Below are 8,659 nucleotides of genomic sequence, written 5' to 3' on the forward strand. Positions count from 1 at the left end.
AATTAGTAAAGCATTTACAACTGCTATTGATTTCAATAAGACCTTTATTGTTTTGTAACTCTTCAGAAACTGAGGCAAAGCATACAAATAGTATCTCTTGGGATTGTGAAAAGTTTGACATTTTACAGAAAATCTTATACTTGGAAAGGTTAAGAACTACAGGTCTGGGTTATGCTACATCACTGAAATGTCATCTTTGCAGTCCTGAGCTCCCTGGCAAGCAGCAAAGGACACTTGAGTCAAGAATATACAAAGACTAGAAGTGCTCCTGCTCCACCTGCTCTTCTAAAGGGCTCTGGACATCATTCACTTGAATGTATCCACATTTGTGAATTCTGTTTCAGCAAAAAAGTCAGGCCTTTGGCCAGAAACAACCTTATGGACAAATATTGTCTTCTTTAGTGGAGATTCATTGAGATTGAGAGATTAGTTGACTCCAAAGCTTGCATTGTTGCAGCGTTTCAAAATGCCACTGGTGTCTTTCTAAATATTTACCTTCATTCAGAGGCTCTTCGGTTAGGTGTTGCAACACAAACAGCTTCACTACCTGATCCTCCACCATCATTACAAAGCACACAGCAAGTTCTCATGACAAATGTGTGTGTCTGTACTCTGGGAGAGATGCTGGAGGTAAAACAGTGAACACAAAAAACAGAAAAGCCACTGGACTTCCACATCAAAAGTAAGCCTCTGTAAACTGGGCATGATAAGGTATATCTGTAATCTGATCACTCAAGATGCTAAGACAGGAGGAATCATGAGTTCAAGGCCTGCCTTGGCTACATAGTGAGATCCTGTGTCAAAAGAAGGAAAGAGAGAGAGAGAGAGAGAGAGAGAGAGGAAGAAAGAATAAATGAAAGAAGGGAGGGAAGGAAGGGTCTGATATCCTATCATATTCCAGCTTTCTGGAAATTTCTAAATAAAGAATTCAACTACAGGAAGAAACAAACTCCATGTTATCTATCCACTTCTTGTCTGCAAGCACAACAGAAGTTAATGCAGCAGCCTTTTAGTTGCCTGTATCCTGATCTGCGATGGAGATAAGGCACAGACAGAATAGTGTAAGAGTTTCACAAAATCCAATTTCATGTTTCTTCTTCTGAAAATGAGATACCCTCTTTCCAAATTGTGCTTAATATTAAGTCAAGGCTGGGTGATTAGGCTGTCTTGTGGGGATATAAATGGGATCGATAGGTGTCACACAATCACAAGACATTAGAAGTGGCTATATGTCCTACATTGTCTTTCTTCTCCCGAAACCATTTAAGATCTGTTATTCTCTCCTTCGGCCACCGCCGCCACTGCTGCCCAGCTGGTGTCGGAGCCGCGCTTTTCCTCCCACGTCGTCCCTGCAGCCTATGGCCCAGGCCGCCTTGGGTATTTCTGCTCAAGGTAACCACATCCCTCTTTAAAAATTCCGCCGAAAAAGAGAAGACGCTTTACCCGACTCTTTGGGCCGTTATCTCACGGCGAACTTTCTGACCAAGTATACAACTACCCAGAGGGCCTAGGAGAAGTGCTGTATAGAGAGCAGTTCGACTTCAACGCTGAGCCACCTTGGGAACCTAGCTGATGATAGGGGGGTTCCATCTCCTAACTTGTCCATTTTGTTGCATATTCTAAGGACCCAGACACAGGCTTGGTGGCCCATCTCTTGTTTTTCCTGGTTTATGACTTTCGGCTTTGTGGAATACGGCTGAGATGAAAGGATTTATTGATGATGCAAACTACTCCGTTGGTGTGTTGGATAAAGGAACAAATCTCGAAAATGTTATTGATAACTATATGTTTATGAACATACTCTGACAGGGAAAAATGCATTTTTTGTGGGGGATCTTGGAAAGATTGTGAAGAAACACAGTCAATGGCAGAATGTGGTGGCCCAGATAAAGCCATTTTACACAGTGAAGTGCAACTCTTCTCCAGCTGTACTTGAGATTTTGGCAGCTCTTGGAATTGGGTTTGCTTGTTCCAACAAAAATGAGATGGTTTTAGTGCAAGAATTGGGTGTATCTCCAGAAAACATCATTTACATAAGTCCTTGCAAGCAAATTTCTCAGATAAAGTATGCAGCAAAAGTTGGAGTAAATATCATGACATGTGACAATGAAATTAAATTGAAGAAAATTGCACGTAATCACCCACATGCCAAGGTCTTACTACATATTGCAACAGAAGATAATATTGGAGGTGAAGAGGGTAACATGAAGTTTGGCACTACTCTGAAGAACTGTAGGCATCTTTTGGAATGTGCTAAGGAACTTGATGTCCAAATAATTGGGGTTCAATTTCATGTTTCAAGTGCTGCTTGCAAAGAATCTCAAGTATATGTACATGCTCTATCTGATGCTCGATGTGTGTTTGACATGGCTGGAGAATTTGGATTTAAAATGAACATGTTAGACATTGGTGGAGGCTTCACCGGAACTGAATTCCTGTTGGAAGACGTTAATCACGTTATCAGCCCTCTGTTGGATATCTACTTTCCAGAAGGCTCTGGCATTAAGATAATTTCAGAACCTGGAAGCTACTATGTGTCTTCTGCATTTACACTTGCAGTTAATATCATTGCTAAGAAAGTTGTTGAAAATGATACAATTTCCTCTGGAGTAGAAAAAACCAGGAGAGATGAACCAGTGTTCATGTATTATATGAATGATGGTGTTTATGGTTCTTTTGCAAGTAAACTGTCTGAGGACTTAAATACCATTCCAGAGTTTCATAAGAAAGACAAGAAAGATGAGCCTTTATTTACAAGCAGTCTTTGGGGTCCATCCTGTGATGAGCTTGATCAAATTGTGGAAAGCTGTCTTCTTCCTGAGCTGAATGTGGGAGATTGGCTTATCTTTGATAACATGGGAGCAGATTCTTTCCATGAACCATCTGCTTTTAATGATTTTCAGAGGCCAGCTATTTATTACATGATGTCATTCAGTGATTGGTATGAGATGCAAGATGCTGGAATTACTTCAGACACAATGATGAAGAACTTCTTCTTTGCATCTTCTTGCATACAGCTAAGCCAAGAAGACAGCTTTTCCGCTAAAGCTTAAACAGGCATTAATGCTTCCATAGATCTGAAGTAGCAGGTTAAGCTTGTCTGGTCTACATTCCAGTGTGGAAAAAAAAAATTCAATCTATTCTGCTATTCTCTTGGAAACAAAAATTAATACTAATAGCTATTTGGGACCAGACAAAATCAGCTTCATCTACAATTCATTGGGGGTAGTGGGAGATTTAGATAATGTATCCAGATTTAAATATCAGTTTGTCCTACCCCTTAAGCGTTTAAATAAAATATGCAACAAAATGGGTGACTTAGTGGAGATGGAAGCCCATTAATTGGGTTCCCCATTAAACCGTTTACATACAAGTACACAGTTTTTATACTAAGGATTCGTGTTAAAAAGTCTTGTAAAGTTAATGTCTTTCACCCAGATACATCAAATGTCAGTGGAAGACCAGTGTGACTTCATTAGATATGTTTAGTGTATTTAGAATGTGTAAATTTGTGCTTTGAACTGTAGTCTAATAAATGTAAACTTGCATCATAGTACTTGTTGTATTTGACCTGATATAACCCTGTATGATTGCAATAAATTTTTGTGTAGTTTTACTGTTTTTTCAGGCTAAAGCTTTGGGAAAGGGGCTAGCTAGCAAAGGTAGTTTTGAAATAGATGTGTATATGGTCTGTTTTGAGGGTTATTTTTCTTTTAGCCCACTTAAGTTTAGTTTGACTCAGTACATTTTTCAGTTATTTAATTAGTAATTTAAAGTGGTTGGTAAATCATTGTGAAGTTCAGATTTATTATGGAGAGTTGATGTGCAGTAAGCATGATGTTTTAATAATTTTAACACCAAAAATTGTTAATTGCATAAACCAACTGTAATAATTAATAAGTGTTTCTGTATAGATAGAATGCATAGAGTACCTTAGTAAATCTTTAAATCACAAGTCTGGCTGACATGGAAGATTCTATTAAATACTTTGAATAAACTTGGTAGGGGAGGGGAATAAAATTGCAGAAAACTGCGAGCACTAGAATTTAAAGAAGGGCTACATCTATATCCTGAAATCTGTTGCTCTTTTGCACAGAATATGTAAATTTAGAATGGGGAGGGGGTGGGGTAAAGCACACTTTCTTTAATTTCTCAATTGCAGTGATTTCAAATTTAGGACTTTTTGGTTGTTATTGGGTTGAACTATTCCCTTAGTTTCTTATTATTCCCACTTGTTCAACTTAGTAATTACTTTTAATGTTTTTCATACTAGAATTTTATGGTAGTTGGGGAAGGAGTTAATGTCACTAACCTGACAGTTTTACCAGGAATTTGCTTTGTTCACTGCTAGTATATAGTGATCTTAGATCTCAGAATCACAATAGTAATAAAACAAACTACAGGGGTCATTTCTTCCTAACTTATTCTATGTTCAAATGTGGAATTTCTGTCTCCCAAGAGGAAATGTGACTTCACTTTGGTGCCAATGGACAGAAAATTCTACCTGTACTACATAGGAGAAGTTTGGAATGCACTTAACTAGCTGGTTTTCACACCTTGATTTCAAGGTGGAGAGAAATTGATCATGAATCTCTAATTTCAATCTCAAACCAGTAGGTGCTTAATATTTTTTGATTTGATTAACACCCATTTGAATATCATGGGTTCTATTAGTTAGAAAAAACAAGAATTTAGGACCCCAATTCATTGTCATCTAATTGCCCTTGGAGTTTTCCAAGGTATAATACGGGGTTTTATGCAAAATTTCAAGCAACCATGCAATGTTTTTAACTGTAACAAGGAGGAGGAAGTGTTCCCTACCTTCTTATGTTGTGCATTGTTGTGGTCCAGAAATGCCATACCTTTTTAAAGATGGCATAACTCTGAATCCTTGGCTTGACTATACAGGCTTGAGTTTCATGGCGTCAGTTTTGCCATCTCCCTAGGAGAGCTGTTGTAGTGAGGCAGCCGAGTTGCAAATACCACATGTGAATGATAAGGTAACTTTAAGAAATGTCTGTGTTGTATTTGAAGACTGCTTTAAATCTGAAGTTTGAACCTATGTATTTCAATTTGGTATGCTAAAAAATACTGAACTATTGTAAAATCTTTTTATATATTGTAATCTCAGTTCAAAATTTAACTGAAAATATAAAACCCAAATGATTTCTATATATAGTAAATTGAACTGTAAAGGTAACTTGTGTGTGATTCTGAATACACAGATAAAAGGTTAAAAAAATAATAATAATAATATCTGTTATTAAATTCACATAAAAGCTGTATGTAAACCTGCAATCCCTGCACTCAGGAGGGAGAGCAGGAAGAATGCAACTCTGAGGTCAGTCTGAGCTATGTAGCAAGATTGTCTCAAAAAATTACATAAGAAGAAATAAATCTTTCTGCACTAAGCCACTGTAATTTCATGTTGTATTTGTTTCCTAACTAATACATAGTGTGTTCTAAACAGTGCTTTTCTGAATAAACTGAAGATTAGTCACGTAAAAGGTGTATTAGCTTTGGAGTTTGATAAAGGTGGCTTTAAAATACTACCAGTGTCATACCTCATGATTGAGATCTCTGGAAAATTAAATAAAACTTCTTAATCCTGGCATGCTTTCTCTATAATGCACAGCAAGTCACATATTATGCAAGACTACTATATTAGACTATATTACTATATATTATTTAAGGTAACAAACTTACTAAACAAGTGAATGTGTGTTTGTGTGTGTGCATGATTGTCACCTCTATACTCTGCAGGTACATGAAACAATCGAGTGAATGCTAGTTTCTTCTGTCTTACATTATTTCTAATAAATAGAATTCAACTGGCAATTAATTAGATGCTTAGAATATTGAAGTTTCAAAAATAAAAGAAACCTTTAAAATAACTAATCCAGGTCCTTATTTTACAAATGGTCAAACTGAGTCAGAGTAGTAAATGGCTTTGCCCACAGTGACACATTCTTCTTTTTTACCATTTTCTGTTGAATTAGTTAAAGTAAAACTGTATTAAGAAACTTAATAAATTACTGCCCTTTATATTAGATACCAAAGCATCAACTGTGGGCTTTAAAGAATAATTCATCCACAAGTTTTACTTTAAAATAGTTCCTAAGTCTTGCCCAACTGTACTAAAATTACAGGCAGAGATATGTCAAGCAGTGGTCACTCATGGTGGTAATGAAACACTGGTTCATTGGGTTCTTTGATGTATGCAGCCAACTGGCTTGTGCATAAATTGACTGTACCACTGTGGTTTCACAAATGAATGAAGTTAGTTGTGTGAGTATTGTAGTGTGTTGATTAGGAGGAAACTTAGTTGTGTGAGTGATTAATGTAGCATGTCAGTTATGAAGATGAATACTCTTCAATATGGACTTTGGTTTGAGTTCCAGTTCCCCATCTTCTAATTCTAGGGCCTTATGCAGTTTCTCTACTTTTTGGCTCTAGAATCTGAACTCTCAGTTTCCTCCTTTGTAAAATCAGAATAAGAATATTTGTGACATAGAATTTTTCTGAGCATTAAATGAGTTAATGTTCATGAAGTCACTTAGCACAGAGTCTGATGAATAGTGAACACTCACTAACGATAATTATCATGATCTGCCAAAATTTCATTCCTCTCAGAACGATCACACAATGGGCAAATGTGGGCATAAATATTCATAACCACATATATATTATGAATGAAAACATGTTGCATCTACTAAATAATTTACCTTAGCATAGCTATAGAAACATTACTATAATTAAATTGCTACATAGATTTCCATAGTTAGGAAACATGAATGAGATCTGATATTATATAATATAGGCTTGAAGATTAAAATTTGCATGAATTATATTTTTGAAAGTATTTAAAATGTTAGTATAAATTCTTAAAACAGCTCACTAAAGAGTAAATATGTTTCATGCCTTAAGTACAATGTTTCCAAATTTCACATTTTATCAATTACTTATAATTATCATGGCATCACTTCTGCATGCCATGGTTTCTCTTGATACAGGACATACAGAGTAACAGTGTGGATTCAAAGACAACCCCCAGACACTTGCATTTTATATAAACTAAATGATTAGCTTGCTTTTTTGCTCACTTGCATTTTTCTTGTGAAACCGAAGTGAGTAATGTTGAGTTATCTATACTTCAGGGCAATAGAATATCACTAACTTTTTAAAGAATAAATTAATAAATTAAAGACTGAAGTAATCATCCTTGAACTGTTTTGCTTGCCCTCCAGAAAATTATCTTCTTTGCTTGTGTCTTCAGGATCTTTTGAATTGTCAGCACCATTCAAAACATTTCTTATGATTTCACCAGGGATGTCATTTATTATCACCTCTATTGCCTCTCACTCTGCCCTCTCCACGCCTGAACCAAATGAGCAAGCTTGACTGCATAATTGTGAACTGGAGTCTGGAATAACTCTCAGTCTGTAACAGGAGTTAAGTGCCAAGTTGCTTTTGTGCCTGTCAAGCAGTTTTCTTTCTTCAGCCCAACCTCCTAGGCAGCTATCGTGGGACCTAGAAACTGTCTCAGGTCCTGATTTATACTCCAGTTTACTGACTAGGTTTGAATCTTGTTTCTGTGCTCCAACAATTTCATCAAGGTTCTAACAGAATCTCAATTTCCCAAGGAGTTTGACTCTCTCTCCATTCTCCCAACAACTAGCTAGAAAGCTGCTTTCATCCCAGAAGGACACCACACTCTAGAAACCAACACTCCCAGCCACCTGTCTCTGAGCCACACTACTGCTGGGAAACTCCAGCTGCTGGGCCCCACCACCTGATTTGAGTCTCAGAACATCAATTCAAACCCAGATGGAGAATAAATTTGCTCCCTCGACTTGGATTCTAAATCAGATTCCTGCACTTTCCTTAGAGGCCAACTTTCCAGCTAAACAAATTTCCCTCATCTTGGTATTGCCTACTCTTAAGCTTATTTTCATCTTCTTACAGGCAAAATAACTGAGGGCACTTTATGTCACATGACTTCCCCTATCAAGTTTAATAGTGTACATAATAAAAACCTTAGGCAACCTAACACTCTCTTCTTTCCCTTTGACATCTTTCTTGTTGACATAGTGTCAATGAAAAAGACATTCAGATAAATCATCTAGTTATCTTGGATACTTTGGGGTTGTTTCCAAGTAGCTGATGCTCCAACAGCAAAATAATATGGGATTCTCTATAGTATGATGTGGAGTTAAAACAAACAAAAAAATGTATATAGCCTATGCTGTACATAGCCCTGTGGGTCAGCTCTTCTCTCCTACCATGTGTCTGGGGCTGTGTCAGTTCAACTCCCAACAACCTGTCTTCTTCCTGTTTTCCTCCATTGCTCCTATTAATTCTGCTCTCTGATTCTCTCAGCTTCACATTTTCCATCCATGTGCCTCAAAGAACACACTTTGCATGCCTGTGGGACAAAGTCCTGGAATTGAACTTGTAGGCACTATGGAGTGCTCTTTAATGAGTTCAGAAGCAGCCATTGTGACATACTAAGAAAACACTTTTCTTTCCATTCACTGTTGAAGGAGCACAGGTTTCCACAGATCTAAGTTTTATTAAGAGCACTTGTGGCTGTGAGAGGAGTTAGCAGAGGAGAGGATACAAAGAGGTAAAAGAGAAGAGAAACAGAGAAAAGAGATAA

The 8,659-nt window shown here is 37.1% G+C and overlaps 1 pseudogene; it reads left to right on the forward strand.

The window, feature by feature from the left end:
• Positions 1-1,282: 1,282 nt before the first annotated feature.
• Positions 1,283-5,200, forward strand: LOC109700845 (antizyme inhibitor 1 pseudogene; annotated as a pseudogene).
• Positions 5,201-8,659: the final 3,459 nt, after the last annotated feature.

Source organism: Castor canadensis, chromosome 5, assembly GCF_047511655.1.
Source record: "Castor canadensis chromosome 5, mCasCan1.hap1v2, whole genome shotgun sequence".
Classification (NCBI taxonomy): Eukaryota; Metazoa; Chordata; class Mammalia; order Rodentia; family Castoridae; genus Castor; species Castor canadensis.